Source organism: Herpailurus yagouaroundi, unplaced genomic scaffold (assembly GCF_014898765.1).
Source record: "Herpailurus yagouaroundi ecotype Mexico unplaced genomic scaffold, PumYag 28, whole genome shotgun sequence".
Classification (NCBI taxonomy): domain Eukaryota; kingdom Metazoa; phylum Chordata; class Mammalia; order Carnivora; family Felidae; genus Herpailurus; species Herpailurus yagouaroundi.
This window is the reverse complement of record NW_024412376.1, coordinates 75,000,953-75,018,004: the sequence shown is the minus strand read 5'-3', so window position 1 is coordinate 75,018,004 and position 17,052 is coordinate 75,000,953. Positions and strand designations below refer to the sequence as shown.

The 17,052-nt window shown below is 43.1% G+C and overlaps 1 long non-coding RNA gene across 1 annotated transcript in view; it reads right to left on the bottom strand.

The window, feature by feature from the left end:
* LOC121030993 (uncharacterized) overlaps positions 1–17,052 on the bottom strand; it is a 27,478-nt gene extending 10,426 nt beyond the window's left edge. Inside the window, exon 1 of the long non-coding RNA XR_005790502.1 lies at positions 16,951–17,052. This is a non-coding gene — a long non-coding RNA (uncharacterized LOC121030993). The remainder of the gene's footprint in view (positions 1–16,950) is intronic.

The window sequence follows — 17,052 nt, the reverse complement described above, 5'->3', positions numbered from 1 at the left end:
ACCTTTTTTTTTTTTTTTAATTTTTTTCAACGTTTTTTATTTATTTTTGGGACAGAGAGAGACAGAGCATGAACGGGGGAGGGGCAGAGAGAGAGGGAGACACAGAATCGGAAACAGGCTCCAGGCTCCGAGCCATCAGCCCAGAGCCTGACGCGGGGCTCGAACTCACGGACCGCGAGATCGTGACCTGGCTGAAGTCGGACGCTCAACAGACTGAGCCACCCAGGCGCCCCTAGAGATAACCTTTTAAATTTGTTACAAGACTGCTTATCGTAGCCAGACATGGTAGATTGAATCATTGGCGTGATTTTTTTCTTTTTCTTTTTCTTTTTTTTTTTTTTTTTGTACCTCTCCCTATACCCAGGTTCTTTGCCGTGAAACTTGGCAGTTTCTCACTAGGTGCATTTCTTCCCCTCTTTACGTGGATTCAGCCATGTGGCTTGCTTTGGTCTATGAGAGATGTTATATGATGTGACTCAAGCAGGGGCTACGGTGCTGCCTTCTTGCACTTATGCCGTCTATGTAAGAACTTTCCTCACTGCTCCTGCAGTCCAAGTTCCATGGCTAATACACAAAACACGTGGAGCGGACTTGAACCCAGCCTGCAGCAAGGAGCCAAGCCCAGTCGGACCCACAGCCGGGAGCAGAGTCACGTCGCTGGTCACACTTTGAGGCAAAGCTGCCCAGCCACCTGGCAGATTTGTGAGTGAGAATTAAATGCTGCTGGTCACATGCCCCCGAGGTTTTGTAGTTGTGTTACGAAGGCATAGCTAACGAGTGTACCAAGGTTTCTCAGAGAGTAGACAGAGTCATGTGCCACCCCTCTTAAATAGAGGAGTAGAGGAATGATAAAGGAATGCAGTCCTGGGGAAACAGGAGTGAGGGGAAAGGGGTTAGGAAGGAGGCAGAACAAATACAAGGGGATGCTACCAAGCCTGGGTCTACTGGGCATACAGACACTCTCCTGACACTGTCTTTTGAAGGACGTGAGGATTGTTGCATCGTAGGGAAACTCATGGGGGTGGAAAGGGAAAACAATTTCGTTTTTCTAGTTTCCTGTTTCCTAGCCTCGGTTGGTCAAAGGTTTCCTCCGTGGAAACCTTTCACTTCCGGGTTGCTCGTGTGAGGGTGGTGAACAAGTCCTGGGCACCTGGTGCCAAGGAGGTGAAAGGTGACAGGTGTGCAGAGCATGAGAGGTGAGGAGCTGTGGGTGGGGCTGAGGCTTGGGGAGCCCAGGTGACTGGGAGGAGCCCCTGCAGAGATGGTTGAGAGCAAGCAGCTGAAGCAAAACAGGCGGCCTAGAGTCCCAGAGGCATCTGGCACTCACAGGCTCAGAGGTGACATGTAAAAGGTGGCTGATACTGTGCTACGGTAGCTATTATTATGAATACCCTTGGGGGGGAAGTGATTGAAATCGATTTCAGTTTTAAAGGTAATCCATGAAAGGGGCACCTGGGTGGCTCAGTCGGTTGGGTGTCTGACTTCGATTCAGGTCATGATCTGGCGGTCTGTGGGTTCGAGCCCCTTGTCGGGCTCTGTGCTGACAGCTCAGAGCCTGGAGCCTGCTTCGGAGTCTGTGTCTCCCTATCTCTCTGCCCCTCCCCCGCTCAAGCTCTGTCTCTGTCTCCCTCAAAAATAAATAAACATTTAAAAAAATTAAAAAAAAAAGGTAATCCAAGAAAAAGCAGATCGTTGTGTTATACCATTTTCAAAAGTGAAACTCTGGTTAGAAACCAAGTGAGCACTGGTTATTTCTTTTCTCTCTTCTTTTTGCTTTTAGGTATTCCAATTCTTTGCCTTATAACTCCTTTATCGCATTACCTTCTTTTGTAAGTGTATTTCTACATAAGGTCACTGGAGGTTCTGCAGGGGTTTTGTAAGTGAAGTGAACCCCTGATGTTTATATTGTACTGTAACTCCAAAATGAAATAATTGACAAGTAAAGAAAATAAGAATTTTAAGTGACATTGAAAATCAAATGCTTTATTATTCTTATAATTCTAATAGAGATGAGACTTAGGACAGTGGTTGGAGATAACGATTTTATAGGAAATTTCTTGAAAGCCCTGGTTTTGAGGAATTTGTAAGCAAATCTGTTAGCAGAGTCGTAACAACAGGGAATGCGATAATAAAGTTAGGAAGAAACAAAAAGAAAATATTTGTGGTAAATAAATTGATTAGCAAAGTTGTTTTAGACTGAACATTTCTGCTGCTAAAGTAGATCTATCTACTGTAGTGTTTCTCACCAGCAGGGATTTATAAAATGAAGGTACTTGAAATACTAAAATCCAGAAGACAAAGATGATATTAATGATATCACCATGGGGCTGATTATTAAAACCCAAAACTTATATAAGCCTGGAGTGAATGGAAGATAAAGGAATTTAAATGCCAGATACATCTTAGCCCTATATTGCTCCTTCCAATCGGTTTCTTAAGCCCCCTCCTCCTCCCGACCCCCAACCTTGCCAACTGGTATTGGTAAAGAAGTGTGGTACAGGAGTGTTATACCTTGTATACCAAAGGAGAAAGATAATACTTATTTACTGACATTTATGGATAATATAATCCTTAGAGTACTTAAATTAAATCTTAAAGTTAATCCTCTTTACATAGTAAACCTCATCAGAATTTGGATGAGAGGACTCAAGGCAAAAGTAAAGTCTTGGGCACTAAATTAATATCATTTCCTACAATTTCTCATAAATGAGTACCCTAAAAAAGAGAAACAGAACTTTCAATGGGATACATGCCTTTGGGGCTTTTTTTTTTTTTTTTTTTTCTCAACGTTTATTTATTTTTGGGACAGAGAGAGACAGAGCATGAACGGGGGAGGGGCAGAGAGAGAGGGAGACACAGAATTGGAAACAGGCTCCAGGCTCTGAACCATCAACCTAGAGCCTGACTCGGGGCTCGAACTCACGGACCGCGAGATCGTGACCTGGCTGAAGTCGGACGCTCAACCGACTGCGCCACCCAGGTGCCCCTGGGGCTTCTTTTGATTAGAAATTCTTTATTAGCAGCTGTGTAAGAAGAGGCATGTAAAGTGGACGTTTTCCATGCTGGTAACTATTTACATTTATTTAAATAGTTTTTTTTTTTTTTTCCTGCGTAGATCTTAAAATATCTCTTTTATGTTTATTCTGACTCCACTACTGCCGTGAATAATTTAGGTACTGGTAAGCTACAGATTCCACAGCCCGGAGAAGGTAACTGGTAAAGAGTTGGTGCTTAGAGGTGGTTAGCAGACAAAATGGTGCTGCAAGGTGTAGGGGAGTGAATGATCCAGAGGTCTGCAACTCCTCTTGTGAAAATGTCCTGGTGATGCAGATAAAACCAGGCTCTTTCACTCCCCCAGCCAAGCAAGCAGGTCTGGGAGCTCTGCTCGGGCTGGCTTCCAGGAAGGTAGGCTGAGCGTATAGAAGCAACTGTCCCCAGGTTGCAGAACATAAAGCCATGGGACACTGGGGTCAAGGGTGGGACAGGAAGTAAAAGAACTGGTAAAGCCCTGGCTAAGTTTGCTGGCAGAGAATGAAAACGGAGAGCTGGAGAGAATTGATGGGTGTGGGTCAGACAACAGGCAAAACTGAATGAGCCAGTTTGGGAGGTGGGGCCTCCAAAACGTTTCTGAGGCTGCATGACTGTGTCTGAGCCTGCTTCAGACAGTTAGGTCCTGTCGAGCAGGAGTTTATACACCGTGCTGGACTATACAGTACCATGTGCCTCCTTCCACCTTCCCCTCTCTTGATTCGCCAAAAAGTCTTGAAATAGAAGGGTGGGGAGGGTCAATCAGGAAGGCATTCCTGGCCTGTGACTCTGCAACACAGGTCATCTACAGCCCATTGGAACACGTCCACTGGGAGAACCTTCCCTACAAGAGAGCAGAACCAAATGCTTTGAAATGAAGCGGAAAAAAGTCTTCACATTCGAACTCGAAAGTTTGAGATGTTTGTGCATTTTTTTTTCCTCCCGAGACATCATGTGCTCCTTTAAACGCTTCCCTGGGTTTGGTGGCCCACGGTGCCCTCTGGTTAGAAAGTGTGTGCAATGACAGAAGCTACACAGGTGGAATGTCAGTGCAACTGTGACCGTGACTGCCACCACAATGACCACCAGGAATGCTGCCGATGCCAATGCTACTGTCAGGAACAGGGCCTCGTGTGCCGGAATCTACCCCCCGCTTAAAAAAATGTATATAGGCTCAAAGGCATTTCAGAACAAAACCATACCATGTGACGTTAAATGCTTTTGTAATTTGTTAAATCACCTAAAATTTATTTCATTCCTTTTTGAGTCCTTTTTAGGCCTAGATGGGCACAGAGTGATATTCGAAACACTCAATAGACTCTATGGCATGGGCACTGGCTATCAGAAGAGATCAGCTACAGGGCTTCAGCAGGGCCCAGGAGCTCCCTGGTCTTCCTGACCTTGCCTGTGCAGCTGCAGAATTGGGGTGGGGAGAGCAGAAGGGCCCAGGCTAGGACAGGGAGCATTGGGGGTGGCCATGGCAATGAGACAACACTGTGGGGGCTCAGAGCCATCAACTCTGTACCAGTCAACACAGAAGTATTTACATCCTGTACAAACAGCTTGGCCCCACCAGCTGAGTATCAGTCCTGCCCATGGAAATGGCTCGCTCGTTCTTATCCTATGTCACTTGAATGTCATTCCTCAGCTCTTCAGAATTACACTTACCTGGACTACTTATGTCCCCATTTCCACAGTATGGACTGTTTTTGTTGGCTTCTGAATGAAAAGTTACTCCCACGCCTTTCCCCCAAAAACATTCATGTTAAGATGTTCATTCCAAGGGTGGCCTGCAGACCTCTAAATTTCTTACTTTACCCTCTGGTTTTGGATCCGTCATATTAAACCTTTGTATTTACAGAGAACTGAAAATCTGACATATCCAAAATGTTTTGAGATCTTCAGATGGTTGTGAGGAAGCAAATATAAAAGAAGGACTTTAAAATTCTTCTAACAGAGTCTTGCTGCCCACAGAATGGCTTGTGTGAGTTGCTGAGAGAGCGCTAACTGCCAACATGTGTTTTTGCTGAAATGTATTTGCTAATGTAAACAACTCATGCCTGCCTGTGGCACCCAAGACTGTCACATGAGGCTTGCATGATACTTGGAGAATGCTGCTTTCACGAAGATTAATACATATAAATCTGTAACTCATATTTCTGCAGTCACATGTGTCTCATGCAATTAAAGAGAGAGGGAACTCATTTACATTATGCTAGCACTCTGAAACCTTTAGCATTTGATCAGCAGAAACAGAAGGGGAAAAAAAGCAGTGAAAAATGGGAGAAAAACTCAGAAAAAGTTAACTGAAGTGATGGTTTCTTCCCCCTACAGCATTTCGTTTCAAATTTTTTTTTTAACGTTTATTTATTTTTGAGACAGAGAGAGACAGAGCATGAATGGGGGAGGGTCAGAGAGAGGGAGACACAGAATCCGAAACAGGCTCCAGGCTCTGAGTCTGATGCGGGGCTCGAACTCACGGACCGCGAGATCATGACCTGAGCCAGAGTCGGCCACCTAACCGACTGAGCCACCCAGGCGCCCCCTACAGCATTTCATTTCAATTTATTTACTATGGCCCTCTTTTTTTTCCAAATGCAAAGTATGTTTTTCAAGTAGTTCGTGACTTCTGTTAGGAAATGAACTAGCTTAGGAGGCGTTTGGATGTTTAACAAGATTGATCATAAACGAAATATTTTAAGGCATTGGTTCTCACACCTGAGTGTGCGCCAGAATCACTTGGGAGCTTCTTAAAACAGGTTGCTGGGTCTCACCCCCAGAGTTCTGGCTTTAGTAGATCTAGGGTGGGGCCTGAGAATTTGCATCTCCAACAAGTTCTCAGGTAATGCGGCTGGGCTGCTGGTGTCCGGGACACATTTGGAGAACCACTGAAAGGCAGAGGTTATCAACCTTGTGTGTACAGAAGAATCACGGGGAGAGCTTTGAAGCAAAAAAAAAAAAAAAAAAAAAAAAAAAAAATTTAAGCTGGGGCTCCATCCCCAGAACCTCTGATTTCATTAGTCTGTGGAAGGTCCTAGGATATGGTAATGTGTAAAAACTGTCCAGCCTAATGTTCAGCCTGAAGATGAATCACAAGTGTGGGATTTGTTGCTGGATGATTTTTGGCTGAATATTACGTTATTTTGAGCCTAGGAGTAGCTTTGACATACGGCACATAACCACCTAAATGCTTTTTGAGCAACTGTAAAGTTTGGTGGAAGCCAAACTTATTTGACAAAATAAGTGTTAACCCATTAATATCACAATTAGTAGCTACTTTAGGAAAATGGCAATTTTCCCTTAATTCGGGCGATGGGGATGGGAGAAGAGTTGAGAATGAGGTCTCACCCTCTTTCTTTATATCATCCCTTTCCACTCCATCCTCATCTCCAGTTTCTGAGTCTTCTTCCTTTTGTCCAACCTTTTGTTCAAAGATCAACTAACTGTCCTCCAGACGAAAGGTGGTTTGAACAGAAAAAGCTCTAAAAGTGGCCACAAGAGGGCTCGAGGGCACCCCCTGGAGGCGGAGTGATTTATTGTACAGGGTGCTGCTCTGGGAGTCAAATGACCAGGGTTTAGATTCTTACTACTTTCTCAGTATGATGGCTCTGTGATCTTAGCAAAATCACTTAACCCTGTTAAGTTTCACTTTTCTCCACCATAAAATAGGGATAATGTCTACCTCTTGTGGGTTTGTTTCAAGGATTAAATAAAAGAGCCTGGGCAGGACTTTGATTTCCTTGTTGGCTACTGACGCCAAAATGCCTAGAACGATGCCAGCACGCAGAGGACACCTGATGAGTTTTGGCAAAATAAACACAAACTTTGTCAACTGTAAAGTATTAAATAAAGGGAAGAATTACCCTAAGTGGACATACCTTCTAACCTCCAGTTCTCTCTGTACTTCCCATGCACTTTGGCCTATGTTCAGCTCTACAGGCAGAATGTTTACCTTCAGGTAATGAAAGCAAAGGTGGATGTGAATCCACTCTTCCTTGCAGGAGTGAGCATCTGATTATTATCACATTTCATTCCTAAAATGGTCGTTCAATAGACAATGCAAAATGTAGTCTGGCTGATATTTTTCTACGATTCCTTTATCTAGAACTCCAGAGATAATTCTTTAAGTTGAGAAAGTTGTTAGCTGAAGTTAGGGATTGAAGTCCTGGGTTCTATTTATTCCTAACAGTACTGTGGTACCTCACGCTTTATAAATAACCTTTATTGACTAAACTTTGGCACGCCTCAGGTTACCGATTATCATTATGCCAAAATAACATCTTTTTCTCTTCTGATAATAATTTCTCTGTTTCCTTATAAAGTTGGGCTAATACAGTGGAATCAGTCTACTTGGATGGATTGGGGTGGGAGCAGGGAGATCGCATGTGTCAAATTACATGATTGTAACCGTGGAAGCCAACCAGATTTGGCTCTAAAAGCAATAGCCTTCACATGCTTGGCAAAGGATCTTCATTAACTATTTTGGTTGAACCAGCTTTACCGTGGCATGTAGAGTTTCTCGGTCAATGAAGGCTTGTACAATGTTAGAACCAAGGGGATGGACATAGGCATACATGTGAAATATAGGCAAAACCTTACTCATAAACTATGGTATGAGGCAGATTATCTGTTGATGCCTTTGTGCAAAGCTGACATGTTGATCCAACCTCTTTTTTTTTACTGTATCGTCAGTCAAGATCAATGAGAAATAAATATAACGTAATTATTTCATTTTTTCACACGGAGTATTTATTTTTGAAGAGAGGGTATTTTCTATTATTATATTTGTAGATATTGCTACGACATGTATTTTTCTGTGTTACAAACAAAACTCTCCGAAAACGTAACTTCAAAGGGAAATTCAAGATTTACAAAATAAGTAGAAAGTTCCCAAGGCAGAGAATCTCAGAGCAAGCTCCTTCCTCCACCCTCACCCCCTGGCCTGAATTTCACAGGCAGCAGCTTTTTTCCAGTTGTAAAGTTAGTCTTCAAATATAAACCGAGGTCCTGGGCTCCATTACTGTTGCTGGCCAGAAAACTAGAGTCAGTGTTATCTCTAAGTTTGTGAAATTCAGAAAGAACAGCTCTGTGGTGGCAGGGCTAGAATTTTATAGCCCGGGTAAGGAATGCCATTGAAGTTGTCAGACTCATAAACTTAAAATGTTTAGATCTTTAGGAAGGGAGGGAGCACGGTGTGATGGTAGAAATAAAGAGCTCCAAGTCTTCAGGATGATGTTTTTTTATTCCGAAGACTCTTGTGTGTTTTTCCAACTGCATTTTGGTGTCCTCCGGCCTCAGTTTCTCTATCCACATAATGGAATACTTGTGAGAATTAACATACCTCTGCTTGAGGCTCAGCTTAGATGCCATTTTCTTTGGGGAAGGCGTTCTTTGAGATCCTGATTTTTGGTTTGGTGCTTAATTTTTTTAACCCCCCGCCCCCCCCCCCCCCCCCGCTCCCCAAACACCCTGCCTGAAACTCTATGCTTTCTTACCACAGGGTTTTATGTTTGCTTGTTTACTTCTCATTACACTCCGTCTCCTCTGCCCCTCATCCCTCCAGATTTTAAACTCTGGTCTAAAATGATTTTCACTGTTATAATTGTAGTGCATAGCCCTGTGTCTAAGTAGTGAGACATTCAGGTAAATGTTTATTGGCAGAAGAAGGGGAAAAAAAGAACAGGTATCATTCTTGGTGCCCAAGGACACGTCTCCATGACATAATTGTTACAAGATTACATTTTATTTTGCGTGTGTATGTAAGTGTGGGTGGTAAGTGATATAGCCTTATTAGCATGGCTCAAGAAGAAAAGAGAAGGTCATGTTGGTGAATGATTCTTAACAGCCAAAATGATTCATGGAGGTATGCACGCTTGGCATGCATTCGCTGCTAGAGTGATGGGCAGGGCACAGCTGCCGTGGAAGCTTTCTCCCTGCTGGACTGCCAGCCTACACCCACAAAAGGAGGGAAGCTCCCTTCTAGCCTACATTCAGATAGGGACACACCATGTGGCCGTGAGGGAACTGGGCAACCCAGACTAGTTTAAGTTAGTTGTGCTAGCCGGCCAATAATGCTGACATTTATTGAGCACTTACTATATCCTGATACCTAAGTCCTGACACGATGAATCCAATGAATTGTCACAATAAAGACTATGATGATTCCTATTTTAGACATTTTTAAGGCACAGAGAAGTGAGGCAAATTACCTAAGTTCACCTAATCAGAAAATAGAGGAGGCAGGTGTCAAACCCAGGCAGTCAGGCTGTGGCAGCATGTAACCGTCCTGGAATCCTGCCTCTCCAGAGCAGGACGGCCTGCACTCTGAGCAAAGCAGCCGGGATGGCCGGATGTTGTATTAGTTGGTCAACCAAACAATCAGTCAATATTTTGGACTACGGCTTGGTGCTTCGGGAGTCATCCAAGCAGTGGATGTCAAGGCCCTGGTCCAAGAGCCTTGCTGTCATGCAAGTCAGGCGGGTTCTTAGAGAACATTTCAGGGGTGCCTGGGTGGCTCAGTCGGTTGAGCGACTGACTTCAGCTCAGGTCACGATCTCGTGGTTTGTGAGCTTGAGCCCCGTATCGGGCTCTGTGCTGACAGCTCAGTACGTGGAGCCTCTTTCAGATTCTGTGTCTCCCTCTCTCTCTGCCCCTCTCCCACTCACACTCCATCTCTCTCTCCTAAACATTAAAAAAAAAAAAAAAAGAAAACATTTCAAGTCAGGGATATGATTATGTGCTTGTTTGCATGGCATAGTGAGTACCATTCACGCCCAGGTACTGAGAAGCATTCTTGCCCTCCCGCAGGTGAGTTCTGAGGGAAAAGGCATTCTGCGACCTGCATGTATTCCTCATCTGAAATGATTCAAATTGCAGACCACCATAGGCATCACTTCTGTTCCCTTGAAGAAAAAAACTTCAGGCAGGTCTGGCTTGATCACTGCTGAAGGAGAGGAGGAGTTTTTGGTGTGACTGAGAAAAGGACCAAAATGGTAACAATGCTATACTCCTAATAACAACAACAACAACAACAACAAAAGAACACTTCGGTGCCATGCGCTGTTCTGACATATATGTGCTCATTTAATCTCTACACACATTTCCCCGTTTCCTCCTCCAAATAACACTGCAAGGTAAGTACCGGTGCTATTCCTATCTGGCGAATGACAAGACTGTGGCACAAAAAGATAAAGCAACTTTGGTAGTAAAAGGCCAAGTCTGGGCTTTTATTGATTTTGCCTTCATAGCCACTCGGTTCTTACTCTGCACCAGACACTGGTTTAAAAGCTTTACATATGTTAACACATTTAATCCTCATAGCACTCCCGTTTCACATGTGGGGAAACTGAGGCAGGGAAAAATGAAGTAACTTGTTAAGAGCACATGCCTGGTAGCTCTAACCAGCTGTCTGAGGTGAAAGCCTGATCTTGTAACCATTTTGTTCTACGGCCCCTGCTTGACTTTCTCTCATGACTTGCCTAAGACTGCCTGGGTTTTGTTACCTTTCAAATAACATCAAAAACAGTTAAGCCTACTTACAGGATTAAATGTGACGGTTTATGTGAATCATTAGCACAAGGTCCAGCACATTGTTAAGACTCAATGTATGTTAATTTAGAATGTTACCAAAATTTTTATATATATATATATGTGTGCATATATTTATAATGTTTATATTTATATATTTACAATTAAATACTTATTAATATTTTATTGTATACAATTTATATTTAATTTGATATATTTTATTAATATTAACATTATCAATCAACTATTTAATTAATTAAATATTATTTAATCAAATATTTATTTAATTAAATATTATTAAATTAAATATTTATATATCTATAATATTTATATATATATAATTTTACTTAGGAATTAGAACCAGGTTCAAACATGTATTTTTCACTTATTAGCTGGGCAACATACTTAACTTTTCTGTACCTCGGTGTCCTTCCCTGTGAAATGGAGGAAATAATAGTATCTACCTCAGAGGATTTTTGTGAAGATAAATGAGACCATCTATTTAGAGAACAGAGCTCTGTGGCTAGTGCTCAATTGATGTTCGCATCTATTATTAGGAGAAGTAAGGGAATGGAGTCCGGAGGGACACAAAGGAAGGAAGTTTACTATGGAGACTTCATGGTGTAATTAAATATGAGTGACTCAAATGGCATGCCTCTAGGGGTGGGGTCAGGAGAGCAGTTTTCCAGGACCACCTGACTTCCTGCAGACATCTCACAGTGCTGCAGAGCCCGTGCTCAGGAACCAGGCAGTCCCGAGTTCTGGTCAACGCTCTGCTCTGCGTAGCTCAGGCAAATGATTTAATCGCTCTAAACCTCTGATTCCTCATCTATGCAATGGGGATAATATCACTGCTCTCCTGGGATTGTCAGGAGGATTAACTGAGACATTGTATACAATTCACTTGGCACAGTGCCTGGCAAATAATAAACTCCCAGTAAAAGGTAAGGATCGGTGTCACTAAAAGTTGTCATGGAGGGTGGAAAACACAGCCTCATGACTTACACGATTGTGTAACCATTTCTGACTAACACATGGGCTACTCCCATGTTCCTAAAGATTTTTTTTTAATATTTTTTTAATATTTATTTTTGAGAGAGAGAGAGAGAGAGAGAGGATGAGTGGGGGAGGAACAGAGAGAGAGGGAGACACAGAACCCGAAGCAGGCTCCAGGCTCTGAGCCGTTAGCACAGAGCCGGATGCAGGCCTCAGACTCACAGACCGCGAGATCATGACCTGAGTCAAAGTCAGACACTGAACCAACTGAGCCACCCAGGCGCCCCACCTAAGGATTTTTAGTGTGAGGTTATGTCATTTGCTCTAGCTGCTTGCTACAAGCTTGGCCTTGTCGTCACAGGGTCGGGGGATCTTTGGAACTGGGAAAACAATTGGTAAAGTAGAGAAAGATGATAGAGATGGTTTCATGTGAACGTTCGTTTTAATAAATCAGAAAAATGAGATCAAAGGCATTTAAGGGTCCCGCTCAAGAGCAGAGATCTGAGCTTGGGTAAGTAAGACGAGAATCCATGTCTTCTGGTCCCCATACCTAAAAATCTCCATTGAAGGGAACAAGCAAATTTCTAAGTCATGTTTAAGCTATTTCAATTTTATGTCATTGTGGTGAGGGGTGCTAAATGCAGCCTTAATCACTTAAAAGGGTTGATATGCTGACTGAGGCAATGGGGACAATCTGATCGAATGAGTTTTTGTTCATAAGGGATTCATGATCCTACAAGTGAAAGTTCTACGTGTACATGTGCTCTCTTACGAAATACGACGAGGACAAATATGCATACCTCACTCTGAACTTGCAAAGATGCAAAAATGAATCTTAGTTTTCACTAATTAATAACCAATATTATTAATATTTAGGCCACAGAGAAATCACATGTTGTATTGCAAGGTACAAAGACAAGTAATATTGGGGAAGCTAAGAAAAATTTCCATTTTGAATGCTAACTCAAAATTGCAGCCATAATTTTCAACGTTCCATTAGAGTAATCCTTTATAGTTTAAATTCCATAATCGTTTAACTGACCATATGTATTTTGTACTCATAAATCAAAATGTTCTTATGTTCAAAGGTAAAATTTGATAATTTGTACCATTTAAGATTATGTTTGGCTGTAAAGAAGGGGAGAAAAACCTTTCAAAATAGGAGTGGCCTGAAAACATAAACATCGATTTTTCTTTCAGCTAAGAGAAATGCCGATGTAGTCAGTACAGAGTGCAGCCCTAAGGTGTCATTAGGGCCCAGACTCCTATCATCCCACCTTACCTTCTGTCCAGAGACTGGTTTTTATCAAACTCTGTGAATCTTCTTTTCCCATAATAATAGAATTGTAACTGAGATGTGGCTCTCCAGTTGGGCTCATGGAATCTCCCAGTCTCCCTTGTAGCTGGATTTGGCCATGTGATAAAGCTCTTGCCAGTGGTATGAGGAGACATGATGTAAGCAGTTTCCTCTTCGTTTGCCTAAGAGGAGATCTATGATCCCGGCTTTCCACTCTTTCCCCCACTTTGGCTTTGGCTGGATGGTAATGGCTAGAGTGGCCGTGGAAGCCACACAACAAAGAGGACAAAGTCACCATGAGCCTAAGTCCTTGGATGACTGGAGGAAAATTGCCCATTGCTGGGAAGCCTCACTTTCTCTGAGAGAAATCATCTGTCTTCCAAGTCACCAAGTCTGGATTTTCTTTGTTACAGCAGCCTAGCCTACTTTACCTCAGATTTCTTCCCAGGTGTGATTTGCATTCCCAGGCTCACCTCATGGTCCAAGATGGCCCCGTGAGCCATCCGTGTGTGTGACAGCTCCAGTCAACATATCCGTGTTGCAAATCAGGAGGAGGGTAAGCAGAAGGACAGAGCTCTCCCATGTGAGTCAGGCCCTTTCAACAGACTTGCTGGAAATCATCCAGCGAACCTCTCGTTGGGCGGAACTTTGCCACATGGTCACACCCAGCTCATAAGAGGCCAGGAAACGTAATCTTTTATTTTGGGGGACGATATGCCCAAGTAAAATCAGGGTTCTGTTCCCAAGAAAGACATCGAAGTTAAGCAGATGCCAAGCTTTGCCACAGATGCCTTTTTTTTTTTCCAGTGAAAAGGTAAGTGGTAAAGAGTCTAACCACCCCAGTGACCAGATATCCTTAATTATTTCACTTTCTCACAAAGCACTAATGAGTGATATAATTATTTGTCTTCTTAGAAATTACGCTCTCAGAAAAAATTATGCTGTCCAAGGTGATTGCCATGTGTGTGTGTACATGTATGTATGTGTATGCATGTGACGGTGTAGGTATTTGGGGAAGGGAGATGATGGGGTTTGGCAGTGTTAACAAAGCTGACAAGGCCCACGCTTTAGGATGATGCTTTTTGTTCTAAGGGGAAAACACAGTTCCTCCAGGATTCAGAGAATGTCATCTTTCTCCCAGAGTTGGAGATGTTACAGACGTTGCAGCTTACCCCGGGAGATGGCCTGCCAAGGGGATCTTACTCAGTTGATGAAATATGTTTCTAGAGAGCTGTTTATAGTGTTATATTGTAGAGAAGTTTCTCTAGGAGAGTCTCTCTTCTTCTGCAATTTATATTGTTAAGCTCTCAAATAAACTCAGTTCAGGGATTTTCTAACTGGCTTCCAGACCCATATTTAATGTTGCCATACAAGATATTTGACAGAGTCCTTACAATGTAACGTAACTACTGGATGGCAGGCATACGTGCTCTGGACACTGGTGCGAACCTCGAATTTCCTGTCACGTGGTATCTTTGGTATCTTTGCTGTGTGAGTAATATTAATCCAAATACATTCCATACATGCATTCAGTACAATTTTGATTGGAGCCGGGCATGATTCATTCTAGCCTCAGATTTAGTGTCCCCTCCCATTAATGTCGTGACCTATTGAGACAGTAAATGGACAGAAAATTGGAGAAATGTGTTGTAACCATCACTTTAAAGTGATCATTAAAGACACTGTCATTAAAATAGACCCTAACACTTCCATTAATTTTTTCAGATCTCAAGTATCAAAGTGATACAGTGTTCTTAACAGTTCTCTAGTAAGAAGCAGAGACCATTTATTTCTCATGGGTTGATATTCCCTGTTAAGCAGATGATATTTCTTTTGGTTACAAATTAATTGTTAGACTGTCTTAACAGCAAGCACTAAAAAAATACCAGTAATATATTCATGAGGCTAATCACTTTGGAGCAGAGTCGAAGCAGTTTTTTAAGCTTGTGGCTCCCGCTCTTAGGAGCTGCCCGTGACTTTGTGCCTCAGAAATGGGGTTGCAGTTCAGACGGAAAAGGAGGCTCATCATTACAGTAAAGTGCTAGAAAATAGTTGCAGTTGAGCTGAAGGAAAAGAGGAAGCCTTGTCAGAGACGAATCTTCAGGTTGGGGTCTGTGGCTGAAACAACTGGTTGTCTTCTGACATCTGCTCTCCCTTTGCTCTTACAGCCACAGAGCTCGTAGCTGGGCCTCCCGTGCAACCAGCCGTGCACAGGTGATGGCGTTGTAGCCAATGAGATATTAACAAGAGTGCCGCGTGCAACTTCTACATGCGTCCCTGTGCACTTCCTCCCTCCCCTGCCTGCAGCGTGGTGGGAGGACTGGAGCTGGAGCTGGAGAAGCCACGGTTGAGCAACAAGCTGGAGGAGCCTGGGGTCCTGGCACTGGGGAACTGCCACACCCACGGGATTGCTTGGACTGACACTCGAGAAAGACACTTCCGTCTTGTTTCAGACACTGTCATTTTAGGTCTGCGGATTACAAAAGCCAAAGGAACACACGGAATCAGGGAGTGTAGTCCTTCCTTTGATGCAGTCCTCAAGCCTTGTGGTCCAGTCCCAGATTCGATAACCTTTAGTACAGCCGAGCTTACTCACTTCCTCCTCATCGCCACCAAAGACTTCCACTGGGGAGGCATCTCTCCCTGGTCAGTCGTGGGTCGAGCTGAATCCTAGTCCACCCCCATATTTTTCTCTCCTGTTAATTTGGGAAAAACCCTCCCAGGGTTTTTGAAGGAGGGAGTAGGCTTAGCAGGTAAAAAATCTTTGGTATTGAGTGGATTTCACAGTCACTTCCAAGACTGATTTTTTCTCTCTCTGGGATCCCCAGAGCTTCCTTTAGTCTGCAGTAGAAAATACTGATCTCTAAAATCTCTAAGGTCTTTAAGGAAGATGCCTTGCTCCCAGTCTTGTCTTTCAAAGATTATTCTTCCTCTGCATGAGGTCTAGCATGGTGAAGAACCTACTCCAGCTATTATTTAGTGGGGCACTGGGGGCATTAGAAATCACATTTATTTGCATCATATCTATGTGAGACAATCATATCGGTCTCATCGATCTGATCTGAGAGCTTGTTTTTGTATTTAGATTTTAGTCCCCCTGCTCTGTTGTTTCATACAGCGGGGTGCAAGAAAGAAGGGCGCCGGTCAGGACTCAGAAGACTGGAGAGCTCATCCTGGGTGTGCTGTTTGCAAGCATGGTTCTCTGATCCTCACATTTCCCAGTCAGATTGGGAATGTACTACTTTCCCTGAGTGCCTCAGTATACATACTCTGTGATGAACCCTTAGGTACAGGGAGATAATGAGGATGAAAGTGCTTTAAAACCCATTAAGTCCTATATTACTGTAAGTTAGGACAAGTCTCCATGAATTTGCTCTGGCAGGCCTCTGGTAAAGGTGTTTTGTTAATTCTCAACCACATATGTGAACTTGGATCACATTTCTGCAGACGCTCTAAGCAAATCTCTCAATAATTTATACATGTTTACACTCTTCCCTAGGTAATCCCCTCCCTCCTGGTCCCCTCCAAACAGGAACCTAGATAATTTCTTTAAGTTGCTTCTTAGTTTTGCCTATAGAAGATGATCTTACAGACCCAGGTCTTAAGAAGTATAGACGTTAGTCCAGTGGCACATAAGGATATTCTAGTCATTTCTAAAGTTAAATATAGTTACTCTCCTTTGAAGGCAAACTTCTCTTCTTTTTGGACAAAGGGATTAGTGTTGGTTGCTTCTTCCTCTCTGCATCCTCACTTTCTGTTTTCCTCTTTTATAGCATTTTGTTACCCAGTATTGTCACTGTGGGTTCAGTGGAGAGTAACCATTGTTAACCTTTGCCCTCCAGTACTCAGCACCATGGCAGGCATATAGTAGTTTCTCATGACATGTATGTTGAATGAATGAATGAAGAAATGAGTGAATGAAGTTTTATTGCTTACTTGGGGCAGTCAGGACAAAATACAGATTAGCCTTTGGATTGACTGGTGACTCAGTGACACTGGGTCAGTCTCATCCACATCACTGAAACCGAGACCTCAGAGTTTTTCTAGTGTGATAGGATAGGCATACGGATTAGAGAGAAAAGTAAATGAAATAAGTTACTGACCTCAGAGCAGGAAACGTAGCATGGAAAACAGAGGCACGCGGCTATGGAAAAGTCGTTTGGGAGCTTGAAACGGGTCTGGTGCTGTGTCAGGCTCGCTGCTGC